Source organism: Acomys russatus, chromosome 14 (genome assembly GCF_903995435.1).
Source record: "Acomys russatus chromosome 14, mAcoRus1.1, whole genome shotgun sequence".
NCBI classification, from domain to species: domain Eukaryota; kingdom Metazoa; phylum Chordata; class Mammalia; order Rodentia; family Muridae; genus Acomys; species Acomys russatus.
Genome location: NC_067150.1, coordinates 60368566 through 60381172, shown reverse-complemented (window position 1 = coordinate 60381172; position 12607 = coordinate 60368566). Strand labels below are relative to the sequence as shown.

Below are 12607 nucleotides of genomic sequence, written 5' to 3'. Positions count from 1 at the left end.
GCATACACACACACACACACACACACACTAACAATGGAAAGCTGAAACCTAAAATGATTTTAATAGTAAGATCTCAGAGAGAGTTGTAGCAGTAACAAGATTGTCCTTGGCTTTCCTTTCTGCTGTAGAATGGGAGAGCCACTCGAATGAAGCCAGTTGGTTTTAGAGCTCTTTGCCTTTAACTCCTGAGTCCTCACAGCATGCTAGTGTACGTGGCTTCGTTTCCATCTGTGGATCAGAAGTAACTACATCACAAAGCCGTGGCCATAATGAAACACACGAGAATTTGTACAGTGCTCTCAGGAAAAGATTCTTTCACCAAATGACGCAGAGCATGAGCCACTGCCCATAGCACAGATGCCAGCATGGCTCTCGCGTGCACAGAAACAGGCAGTCTCCTCTGCCTCTGAGTCTGGGCTCTGCACCCATGACTAGCTGGGTGAGTAAACAAGTTTTTTGACTTCTTTAAGCTAAGTGATTCACTCTCTGGATACATTTTCTTATCTGAAACTTGTTGCCAGGGAGAGAGCCAACGGAGCTCATGAGAAAATGAAGAGATAAAGGCAGTCAGCACTAAACACGACATTTAGGGTCTGAGGAGCGCCCTGTCAATGGTGCGCACCACTGTTGGCGTGTCATCCATGGGTGCTTCTGCTCTCAACGTTGTGTTGCTCTCCTTGATGAACCAAAGGTAACAAAGACTTCTCTGATAGCCAGCTCCCCCTCTCTTTCTCCCCTGTCCTTTTCTCTCTTTCTGACATGCATCTAGTTTAGGTGTGTTATGTGCATACGTGTGAGAATGCCAAAGGTCAGCACAAGATGTCTTCCTTAGTCTCTCCCCATCTTAATTTTTAAAAATATTTTTATTTTTAATTTATATGTGCTGGTGTCAGATCTTGGAGTTACAGACAGTTGTGAGCGGCCATGTGGGTGCTGGGAATTGAACCTGGGTCCTTTGGAAGAGCAGGCAGTGCTCTTAACCGCTGAGCCATCTCTCCAGCCCCCCCAATCTTATTTTTTGAGATAGAGTTTCTCACAGAACCAGGAGATCACCCATTTGGTTGGACGGGCTGTGCAGAAAGCCCTCTAGGCATCCCCCTGTCTCTGCCTCCCCTCCACTGGGACTAGAGATGTGCATTGACAGACCTGATCTTGTTCGTGTGTTTCTAACGTACGGGTGCCTGGAATCTGAACAGATTCTCATGTTTTCATGGGAAGCACTTTGCCAACTTCTCTTCCTCAGCAGCCTCCCCCCAGCCCCCTCTCTCAAGGTAAAGGCCAACTGTGCATTCCAGTTCATTAAATATGTGACGAATCTACCAGCCACACACCAGTCTCCGGTAGGCCAGATTGTTTTGCCTTCTCTAAGGGTTCTGCCCCAACACACCCTGGGAACCTATGCTATAAGATCGGCATCCTGATTAGGTCTCTGTCAATTTGAGACAAACCAGGGTCATCTAGGAAGGCGGGACTCTGATGGAGGAAATGCCTCCATTGGATTGGCCTGTAGGCAAGTCCGTGGGACATCGTTAGTGATCGATGTATGAGAGACCGAGCCATTGTGGACAATGCCACTGGGGGAGGCGGTCCTGGCCTGAGCATGGGGGGCAGCTTCCTGGCTTCTGCTTCAGCACCTGCCTCCAGGTTCCTACCTTGGGTTCCTTCCCAGACTTCATGATTGACTGGGTCTGGGGTGAATAAACATATAAACCCCTTTCTTCCCCAAGTTGCTCTGGCCATGGTGTTTAATCAAAGCAATGGGTAAAAAACTTGGATAGGAGGGAACACAAATACCTTCATTCTGAAGTCTATACATCTGGAGTCTACTAACCAAGAAAAGCCAGCGTTGGGAGCCCTAGGTGGAAGCGCTTAGTGGAACAGCTCAGGAGGGATGGAGCTTCACGGCTGACTTTCAGCTTTTCTGTGGATGTCACAGGTCTTTACCCTGAAGTTGGGTTTTAAGACTATGAAACTGCCTGCCTTGGGAGAGCCCCCAGGGCCAAATACAGCCCATTTATTTTGAATCTGAGGGGCCCCAGAACAACTTAGAAGGCTGTAGCTGCAGCCACACAGACTGTCTATAAACAATGAGATCATTTCCAGACTCTTCTCTCTAGTCACCCTTGAAGGGAGTAGGTAGTTTTGCTCAGGGTGCAAGCACACGAAACTGAACAGTAGGGGGAACTTCCTCGGGTCCCAGGTGAAATCATTGCATTTACCTGGTTATTACCAGGTGTTTGGATCCCAGCATCCGGATCTTGTACGGGTGGCCTAATTCCTTTCTCCTACACTCCAGCTAAACTTGCTTTCTAGTTATGAGTGGAATGCTCTGGAATGGATGCACCTGATATTAGCATCTTAGGTGGTTTCCTAAGAATGCCTGTGTGCCCCTACCTTCCATGTCTTACTCCAGCCCTGTCTCTCATTCTATAGAGCCCTTGACGGTAAAGGACCTGCCAGCACAGAGCAGGAAGCTCTGGGAGGCATGAGGATTTGCACTTGGGTTATGTCCCATTGTCATCAAGCCTTATGTCTGGGATAGCTAATAGCTCTAGCAAATGAACCTTCCAGTTACTTTATGAGCATAAACATAAGGGATTCTTTCTTGTTTGTTTGGTTTGGTTTTTTTTTTTTTTTTTTTGATTATTTGTCAATGAGCCAAGTGATGGGAACGGAGGCCACTGAAAGAAGGCTCATGTCTATCTTAACGTCCTAGTGACACACCCTGCCAGCACCGGAAATAATAATTACTGAGTTAGTTGGGTTGTCAAAACAAACTACAAACTCCATCACCAAAGCACCCTCCAATAGTCTTGCCAAGAACAGTGCTTGCATTTCCCTGGACTGTGAGTGAACCTCAAGTTTGGTATTGCTGAGACTCTACAAAGAGTGGCTTCCAGGAAAGGAAAACAAACTAGGCGATGGGCTTTTCCAGGTCCTTGGTTCTCCTGAGTAGACAGTAAGAATTGTGACAAATTGCTGGGTATATTTTGTGGGATTCACAAAGACTCAAGGAGAAAAGAAGTGAGACCGAAAAACTCATTTTTTTTTCAAGTCAAATTCAAAGCCACATCCTTGGCGCTAAGACGTGAACACAGGGCTGCAGAGGTAGGTCAGCGAGTGGAAGCTTGGGCTGTCTTGTAGAGGACTCGGTACTCAATTCCCATCACCCACATGGCAGCTCACAACTATCTGTAACTCCAGTCCTGGGGGATCCAAAGCCATCTTCTGATAGTCATGGACACAAGGTATGTATGTGGTGTATATATGTGTGTGCATATGTATATATGCACATTTATATGCAGGCAACACACTCAAAGATATAAAATAATGAAATATAGTTAAATTGAAGAAATGTGAATACATTAATCTATTCTATTTCAAATGAATGCAATAAATCCCTTTTAAGGGGATATACAGAAATATTCAGATTTGGGCTAAAATATTGTGACTGCGGAGAACAGGAATCTATTTATAAATAATACAGTGCTTTAATTATTTACTTTAGGTGTTAGCTTGTTACGACCAAACATAAAAAGATGTTCTAACTTATCTGTTAGGAGCAATTTTGTGTTAATACTGAAATATTTTGGAATATTTGGATACAACATTTCTGTTGGTATCTCAGGGAGAAGTTGTATGGAAAGCTGACAGATTAATTTGTGATTCAAGACTCACACTTTCTGACTGCTTACCACTGAGTCACCTGTACTTTCTGGACATTTGTACTTTTCTATGTGTAAGTGAAAGGGGCAGTCTTGGGCCGGAAGAATAAATAGTACAACTAAAAATGACGATAGGTAGAAATGGCAGTGCTCAGGGGTTACCTGCCCAGTGTCAGGGCCTTCTCCGTGTTCCCTGGGCCTGCCTGTGGTGGCTGTATTTTAACTCTGTTTGGTGACAATTCTGCTGTGTTAATCTTCTCAACCGGATAGGATGGTCTGTGGCAAGCTTTCCTTTCCTTTTTAATTTTCGTTTATGTGTATGGGCCTGTTTCTCTTTGTGTAAGCATCTGGCACGTGGATGCAGGCATCTCAGAGTGTAGGAGAGGGTATCGGCTCCTCCAGTGCTGGAGTTAAAGGTGGTTGTGAGTCATCCAGTATGGATGCTGGGCACCAAACGTGGGTCCTCCGGAAGAGCAGCACAACCGACGTTCTTAACCACTGAGCCATTCCTTTAGCCCACCCCTGCACCCTATAGTAGTAGTTTTCAGCTCCATATTTGTCTTTGGGTGACATTTTAGTAAATACAGAACTGTCCGAGTAGAATTAGATTAAGAAGTCAGGAGTAAATGACCAGTTGTCCTTGATGCTCAAAAAAACCAAAACCAGCAATTGATTCCAAGAAAAAAAAAAGATATTATTCATCCAGTATTATTTCATCAGGGGGAAAAAAACCCAACAAAACAACTCAAACCATAATACTGCTGTGGAAGAGCAAAGTGAAAGCACTCTTGCAAGTGTCCAGCCAGATCCGTGTGCTATGCTATCGCCATGGAAATGAAACTGAAATTCCATGCCACAGTGTGAAATTGATCTAATATGTCCCTATCCCACAAGTGATGATGCCTTTCCATGTTCGCATTCTAAAACCTGACAGAAGCATTTCTTATCAACAACTGAAAGACATTACAGATGCAAGAATTTCTTAACCAACTTAGGCATAATGACTTAGCGTGAGAAACCCGTGCCCCCCCCCCCCCCCCAAGCTTTAACTTTGCCCTCCGAGCCAAGCAGAGTACATTTAGCCATCCTCTAGCGCCAGGGAGAACCTGAGTCCTCTGAGGGCTATGACAAGGAATGCTGGGAAGCTAGTGATCTCATGTCCTTCCTTGAAATTTGTTTCAGGGGGCCCGGTTTGTCCCCCAATCATGGTGTGTGTGTGTGTGTGTGTATGTGTGTGTGTGCACTTGCACACATGTGCGAGGGCCTGCTCACACGCACCTGAGTGTGCTCAGGTTCACTTCATAGCTCTTGCACCTCTGAGCAGTGCACATGCAACCTGACACACTGCTCTGATAATAAATTTGGCATCTATACCTACTAATTTGTAAGTTGGACAGTCTCTTCTGGAGGGCAGTTAGGAAGCTAGATCGAAGGCACTAATTCAGGTTGACTTGAGCTATCAGCCATGACATAGTCAAGGCTTGACCAAGGTTTCCAGAACCCTCGCTGAAAGCAAAAAAAAACTTTGAGCCGGTACAGAAATGACTTCATAGACTTCACTGGTAGTGAAACTTCTTGAGGAACAGATGTCAAGAGGATTTAAGAGGAGCTTAAATTTAACATCTTAAAAAAAGAGAGAAAACCGCGAAGCGCATTAGGACTGTTGTGGTTTCAAGGCAAACTTGACGATTGTAAGGAAGAAGCCATTTGGGTGATGGCTATTAGAGAGAGCACTGATTGGTTTTCTTTTTCTCGCATACATTGTGGGCCCTGTAGAGACACTAAGACCAGAAACATCAAGGACTGTCTGTCAAGTTGGGTGACAAAAGCAATCTGCGTTGCCGTGGCACAGAAGAGGACTTCCACACTCATGCAGCTCGAAGAGTTGAATCTCCCTGGACACTCGCTGTCGGAGTGCTATCCTTTCCAACTTGTCACAGGGATATTTTATTCTGGGGCACCTCGCACGCTCACAAGAGTGAACTATCATGTAACCCTTCCCCAAACACTCCGACATCACTTGACCTAAATCTTTCAGTCAAGGACACTTATGAGCATTGAGTTTTTCTAACGCTCTTTATGCTTAATGCCCTGTGGGGGTGTCCAACCTGCAACCCTCGGGCCTTGTGCAGCCCAGGGTAGCTACAAACGAGGCCCAATGCAAAACCAGAGACTTTCTTGATAATAACTCAATTAAAATTTCGAGATTTTTCCAAGTATGAACTTTGTAGATGACGATGGCGTGTTCCCGTGTCAGAATGTTGGACACCCAACATTGACCTTCAAGGTCAGAAAGAAATTGCTATTCTGGCTACCATCTCCTGAGGTCGACAGAGATGAAATTCTGTACGCTTTTTCGGAAAGACCTATCCAGTTAAATTGCCTGCTATTTAAAGTATATAATTTCCCCTCTCTCTAGTCACCTCTTCGATGTTTGTCCCCTAAAATCCCTCCATGAATTTTTACACGCCTGTAAATTATTTTCAATGGTGACAATACCTTGGGTATCTTGTAGATGGACTGTCTAGACAATAACAGCATCTGTGGTCTCTGCCTTCTGTTATTCCGTCAGTTGAGGCATTTCTCTTCTTAGCTAATGGAGCTGAACTGGGTTCTTGCATCTACTCATCTAAGAGCCAATCCACAAGGTAAACTGTAACTTTCTGGGTGTTGCTGGGTGGCCAGGAGTTCACACCCCAAACCACCAATAAACAGTAGGCACAATCACAGCCCCTGCTTGGGAGAGGCCCAGGACGGAGCTAGCAGAAAGACTGGATTACTTACCACCTCTAGAGTGGGTCCCTCCAGGCCAGGGACGAGCTCATGGGCAAGGCTGTGCAAGGAAGCTCTCTGTACCATGCCTGCCCTGCGGATATACAGAGGACTTCAGTGGCCTGCGCTGTCAATCTCTCAGGCAGCATGAGCTCAATTATGCACCGACAACAGCAAGAACAACAGGAACAAGGACAGAACGACCCCAAAAAAACCAAAGTACCACAGACTGCCCTGACTGAGGGGCGGGGGACTGCAGATGTGGAGGTGCCATCCTGACCGTGTCTAGCTTGGGCTGCACCGTTCACGGTACTTCAGACAAGCATTCCATGGAGATCCATGAGAGCCACATGGAGGAATTGCAAGGCTGGGCCCTGACTGTCAGGCGGCTTCTCATTGCAAGACATTTCATTTACTTTTAAAAACAAAAATTTCAATTTCTCATAGTTTTCTTTCCTAGAAATACAGAAAGACAGACAGACAAACCCAAGAGCAGATTTTGAGAGTCAACTGAGGCACAAGCGAAACTACTTTGATGTTACATAGATAATTCCCACTGCACCCAGACGATATACGTGAAATTAAAAAAAAAAAAAAAAAAAGTAAAAAAGTTGAATGAAGAAAAGCGTGGGGGATATATCCTTGCCATTCCTCTGTCGTGCCAAAAACAGATCCAATGCTCGCCTTAGGAAGATGCCCAAACACATCTCATAGGTAGCATGTGTCTGTGATCTAAAATACTCATCAAATTCTCAAGACTCCATTCACCCAAAGCCTAAGCAATATGCTGGTCAATTACAGCGAAGGTTGACTGCATCAGCAACACAGTGCTTCATCCTGAAGTTCAAGGCTCAGTCAAACATCACTGCTCCGACTGTAGACCGCAGCTGCTTACAAAGATGGGAGCTGCTTCATGGTGGGGTGCGAGGGAGGCAGTTGAGGGAGGCGACTGACCCTGAGAAGTGGATGAATTCAGAGCTAGACACACACCCCACGGCACCACACCAAACTCTCAGCCAGGGCCCCACGAGCCATGCCATGGTTGCTCAGCAGCGCCTCTAGCCCCCTCAGGACCTCTGCTCTCCACAGACATAAGAACAAAACAGCCTCATCTATGAGCTAATGGGAAGGAGAAGGAGAGAGATGCTCTAGAGAAATCAGGGTTTTCTAGAAACTCTTCTAAGAAGGATCCAGAATAAGAGGTGAACAGTAACTGATCCTCCTGGGTAGGTTTCGTGGCGTCTCTTAAGGATTCGTGGCGTCGAACACCAGAATTCACCAGTTTCTGCCTGACGTCTCTCATCAACACACAGTACAAACAGGTGGAGATGTGTCAAATCCGACTACTACAGGTTGAAAGTATGACCACTATTGACCATGGAAACACTGGCTTATATCCGAAGGGCCACAGCAGCCAGACATATGCGAATTCCAAATCTCCAGAAAACTCGGGACAGAAACAAAAGGCACTACTTACATGTGTGTGTCTTCTTCATTACTGAGATTCCTGGAAGAGAAGAGACAGAGACAAAGGTCAGAAAAGGTCCTGTAGGGGTCTTTGTGGTCATAGGTCATGCAGTGTGTGCTTGGTGCATGTCACCTTCAGCTGGTGACAGAGAGCTGCCATTGGTCACATCAAATTCCCCAAACCTTGATCTGTAACCGACCAGGACCATGAGCTCACCTACTCTCTTATTAACTAACTTAATGGCTGGTAGCTCAGCCAGCACAACGCTTGCCTTGCAAATGCGAGGGTTGAACGCCCCAGAACCCATGTTTGAAAACAGGTGAGTTAGAGCATGTCTGTAACCCCTTCCTGAGGAGGTAGACGAAAAGTGTACCACATTCCTGGAGCTCACTCACTAGTCAGCCAGCCAAGCCTAACTGGTGAATTTCAGGTCAATGAGAGACGTTGTGTTCAAAACAAAAGTGAAACGGTACGGAACTATGCCAGAGGCTGTCCTCTGACCTCTGCACATCCCTGCCGACACACATACGTACCGGCACACACACGTGCACCCTCACTCACGTACGCATATCCATGTAGGCACACGCACACACAAGCTTTATTGCTCATATGAGAGGGGACCGTGCTAATAAGCAGGCAGAAAGCACAAAGGAGCCATGTCAAAGCTCTGACAAGAAGGAGCTCAGAGTGGAGCGATTCATTTGGCCACAGCCATTGATTCTGACTTTGCTTTTTAATGAAAATGTTCCTTCCTGCTCTCTCGAAGCATATTTATGAAGAACACACACACACACACACACACACACACACACACACACACACACACACGCTATTTATGTGTCCATATAAAGTCCATAGGGAACGGTGGCCAACTCTGCACAAATAGCAACAGTATGTATGGTGGGAGCACAGAGGACGCATGAGTCAGCACCCTGCATGTTCCCAAGATGATTTACGCGTGACAGGTGACAAGTGGAACTAAATAGTAGCCGGCAAATGGCACCTGACAGAGTAGACGGCCGTAAGCTTCACTGCAAGGGCAGTCACAGGTCTGCTTCAGACCAAAGCTTAGAACGTCTCTCAGGCTCCGCTCTTCTTAGGAGACATTCTCGGGGCCAAACAGGCTCAAGCCAATCAAACGGCTGAAAACATTGAACTCATGACTAAGAACTGTGGTAAACCCTGAGTTATTTTTTTTCCCTTTCAAGTTATTAAGAGAACTATTTAACCCTCTTCTGGAAAGTAAAAGTAGCTGGAAAATTTGGCACCCTGCGTCAGGCCTATTACTTAAGTATGGAACACATCGTTCGGGCAGGAGATCTGTTATGAAAACCCTTGGTAGACATTAAGGGGAAAAAAAGTTTCAAAGTTGTGAGCCAAGACCAAAATCACACACTTGCTTCTCCAAAGTTTTCCAAAGGCCTTATTTAAGGAAGCTGAAATTACATAGCCCAACACAAATTTGTGTCCCCCGCCCCATGCCAGCCCCCTTTATTGAGGAAAACTAGACCATTGTTTTTCACCGTGTTTTCTTTGGCTTCACAAAGTAAAGCAAGACCCTTCTGTGAAGACCCTCAAAGGTTCTCCAAGGGAACTACAGAAGTGTTCTAGAAGTTTCAGAAGCCTCATTTATCCCAGGAAATCCACTTTCCCTAAGAGCAGCAGTGACTCCAGCTCATGACACCAGCATCAATAAATTGATACATTAGTGCCTTTTCAGCATTACTGGAGATGCAAGCGTACTTTCCTTAGGAAATGGCGCCTTCTGTAAAATCACTTTGAAGAGAAAGTGCTTGGGCTGTCACTGCTGATTACTCAGCCCCCCACGCACAATTGGATTGGACGCAACCCCAAACAGACCTATCTATATTCGCTGAGTGTGGAACTATTTTTCCCCTGACACTCGAAGGCCTGATGAAAATCCCACCGCGTTTGGGTTTTCTACTTAAAGTTATTATTCAGCGTGGTGCCGTGTTCTCATCAAAATTTTTTCATGATGATTACACTCATAATAGATTTTGAATCTCTTTCCAGGAAAGCTGCCTGATCAGGGAGGTTACAGTAGCAGGCATGGGGGGCCAGAAACCTCATATCTGTCTCTTGAGAGAAAGCACATCTTCACTTTCAAAATGCCTCAAACTCTTGGTCTTGTAGTTTTGTGACAACGCCAGTTAACATACTATACAGGCAAATGGAGGGCGCTGAAGGGAGCTGAGGAAGCGCAGAACGCCAGGCTGCATTTGAACTTCCACTATTAACTTGTTTCTTTTACATTTATATTTTACTGAGAATTGTGTCTTCTGACTGGCAACTCCCATCGATATAAATATAATCCTAAATTACATTATAATTTACAATGAAGATGCGTCAACCAATCAAATGGAGAAAAGCGCATAAAGCCTGCCTCACTCCCTCGCAAGAGCACTATGTTTTCTTCTTCTTCTTCATTTTTCTTTTTTAAGGCTCAAGTCATATTTATGGCGCTCTAACTGGGTATATTATCCTTTTTGTTTTTACTGAGGAGCTATTTTTGAAGACAGAATTCTGTTTCCCTAGAAAAAGCAAAGCAAAGGCAACAGTGTAAATGCATGAAAGATAAATCCGGTGGGATAATTAGAAAATTTATAAAACTCTCTTTGTCCTGGAAAAATAATCATCTTGATGCTGCAAATGGCTTGAATTCGTCCCTGTTCTTGCTCTACAGGACTTCTGATACTTTGTATCTGAGACGCCACTGACATAAAAAGGGGCCAAACAAGGGGAAAAGATGACCTCTGTGTTTCACAGACTGAGAAACCCAGACTCAGGGAGACGTAATTAGCATATTCAAAGTTTCTCTGTGGAAGTTGATGCTTGCTAGGAAACAGTGCCCAAGGCAAGTCTTTAAGACCCTGGCGCTGACAGTAGCTCTAAAAAGCTATTCAAGAGAGGTGGATCCCCTTAAATACGCCTCTTAGAAGTGAGCTGTGTAAGTAAGTTAGGCCTATGGGAAGAGTATTTATTTAAGCCACACCCCAGATCAGGTTTGAGGGGAGAGAGTCAAACCACAAAGAAACTTCAGTCTCACCAACTGGAAGACAATCTTAATCTGGAATATTCTAGAAGGAAGGGGCCAGTCCGCAGCAACTGCACGTGCCCTTTTCCCCCTTGTGGGTGACTGACAGGGGCTGTGACTCCCAATTTTGTCAATCCTCATCCTTTTCTTAGTCCTCCATGGTGGAAAGTCTTTTCTTTCTCTTCTTCTGTTTGCAAAGATTTGGATTCTTCTTCACCCAAAACAGAGCTCATCCTCAGCCAGTGCACAACAGTCACACAGTGCAAATCCCTTCCCCAAGGGAAGGGCCTGGCGGGGGTGTGTGTGTGGGGGAACTTATCTAAATCCAGAGTGGAAGGCAGCAGAAGGCATGAAAGGCTCCTGGAAGAATTCAGCTTCCCAAAGGAAGACCATGTTTTGTGTTAACAATGCAAAGAGAGAAGTTTACTCAAGATTAGAAACGAGTAAGTTTCTTCAAAGCCGCTCGCTCTTGCAGGAGCTGGATGTTCCTGACTTTTGGCTGAGAGACCTTGGGCAAGTTGCTAAACCTTGCTGGACCTGAATTTCTCCATTGAGATTGCAGATAATCTCCGTAAATTCAAAACACTGCTGTGATAATTCAAACAAAACCAGAGCTTTGGGAGCTGTGGCGTCTGATAGTAAATGCTAATTGTTTATTTTGGCAAGGAACCATTAACCTACATATTATTGAAATTTATCCATTTTATTTTATATGTATGAATGTTTTTGCCTGCATGTATGCCTGTGTATCACATGCGTGTATGCCTATAGAGGCCAAAACAAGCTATTAGACCCCAGACTTGGGGTTACAGATGGTTGCGAGCTGCCATGTAGGTGCTGGGAATTGAACCAGGGTCCTCTGGAAATGCAGTCAGTGCTCTCAACCTCTGAGCCATCTCTCCATTTCTACATACGGTCTTACCGCCCTGATAGAATGATCAGGGGGCCTGGCTGCTGTGAAGGGATTTCTTTACTTGCAGACAACTAAAATAAAGCCCAGGTCATTTCTTAGAGGCTCACCAGCAGGCCCAGCTGAGCAAGGGTCTCTACAGAGAGCTTTTATGGTGGGCTGGGGAATGGTGGCCCGGGTCCTCTTCCAGACACAGAATAGTCACGTGCCTGAGTGTGGAGTGAGCTCCGCAGACAGCTGTGCTAACAACTGCTCAGAGCGTCCGAGACTCAGTTTTCGTACCTACAAAATTTGGTAGTTGAACGATGTCAGTTCCTTCTTCTCCAACTCGCTCATGTTCTCCCTGCCCTGCCTCTAAGCTACCACGCCAAACCACCTCTTTCTAAGTAGCAGGCTGTCAGACCTGTTTTGAGAAGTCCGGAGGCACCCGCAGTCAAAGACCAACCTCCTGAACCATTTCCCTCTTGCCTTAAAGCCAGAGCAAGGGAGGCAGTGTCTGCAGGAGGCCACACCAGCGAGAGAGGCACTTCTAGGGCCTCTTTTAAAATTATCTGGGTTGGAAAAAACAGGGTGCTTATGAGCTTCCTAGGCTCCTAATAGTTCTCCTGGACTCATGGGTGCACACTCACATGCACACCCAAGTGCACATTCTCACTCACATGCATGCGCGTGCACACACACACACACACACACACACACACACACACACACACACACACACACACACACCATAGAAC

At 45.6% G+C, this 12607-nt stretch overlaps 1 protein-coding gene across 1 annotated transcript in view; it reads right to left on the bottom strand.

Annotated features, from left to right (window-relative positions):
* LOC127198672 (nuclear receptor ROR-alpha) overlaps positions 1 to 6532 on the bottom strand; it is a 195191-nt gene extending 188659 nt beyond the window's left edge. The window contains exon 1 of the mRNA XM_051156736.1: positions 6450 to 6532. The gene's annotated coding sequence lies outside the window, so the exon portion shown is untranslated. The remainder of the gene's footprint in view (positions 1 to 6449) is intronic.
* Positions 6533 to 12607: the final 6075 nt, after the last annotated feature.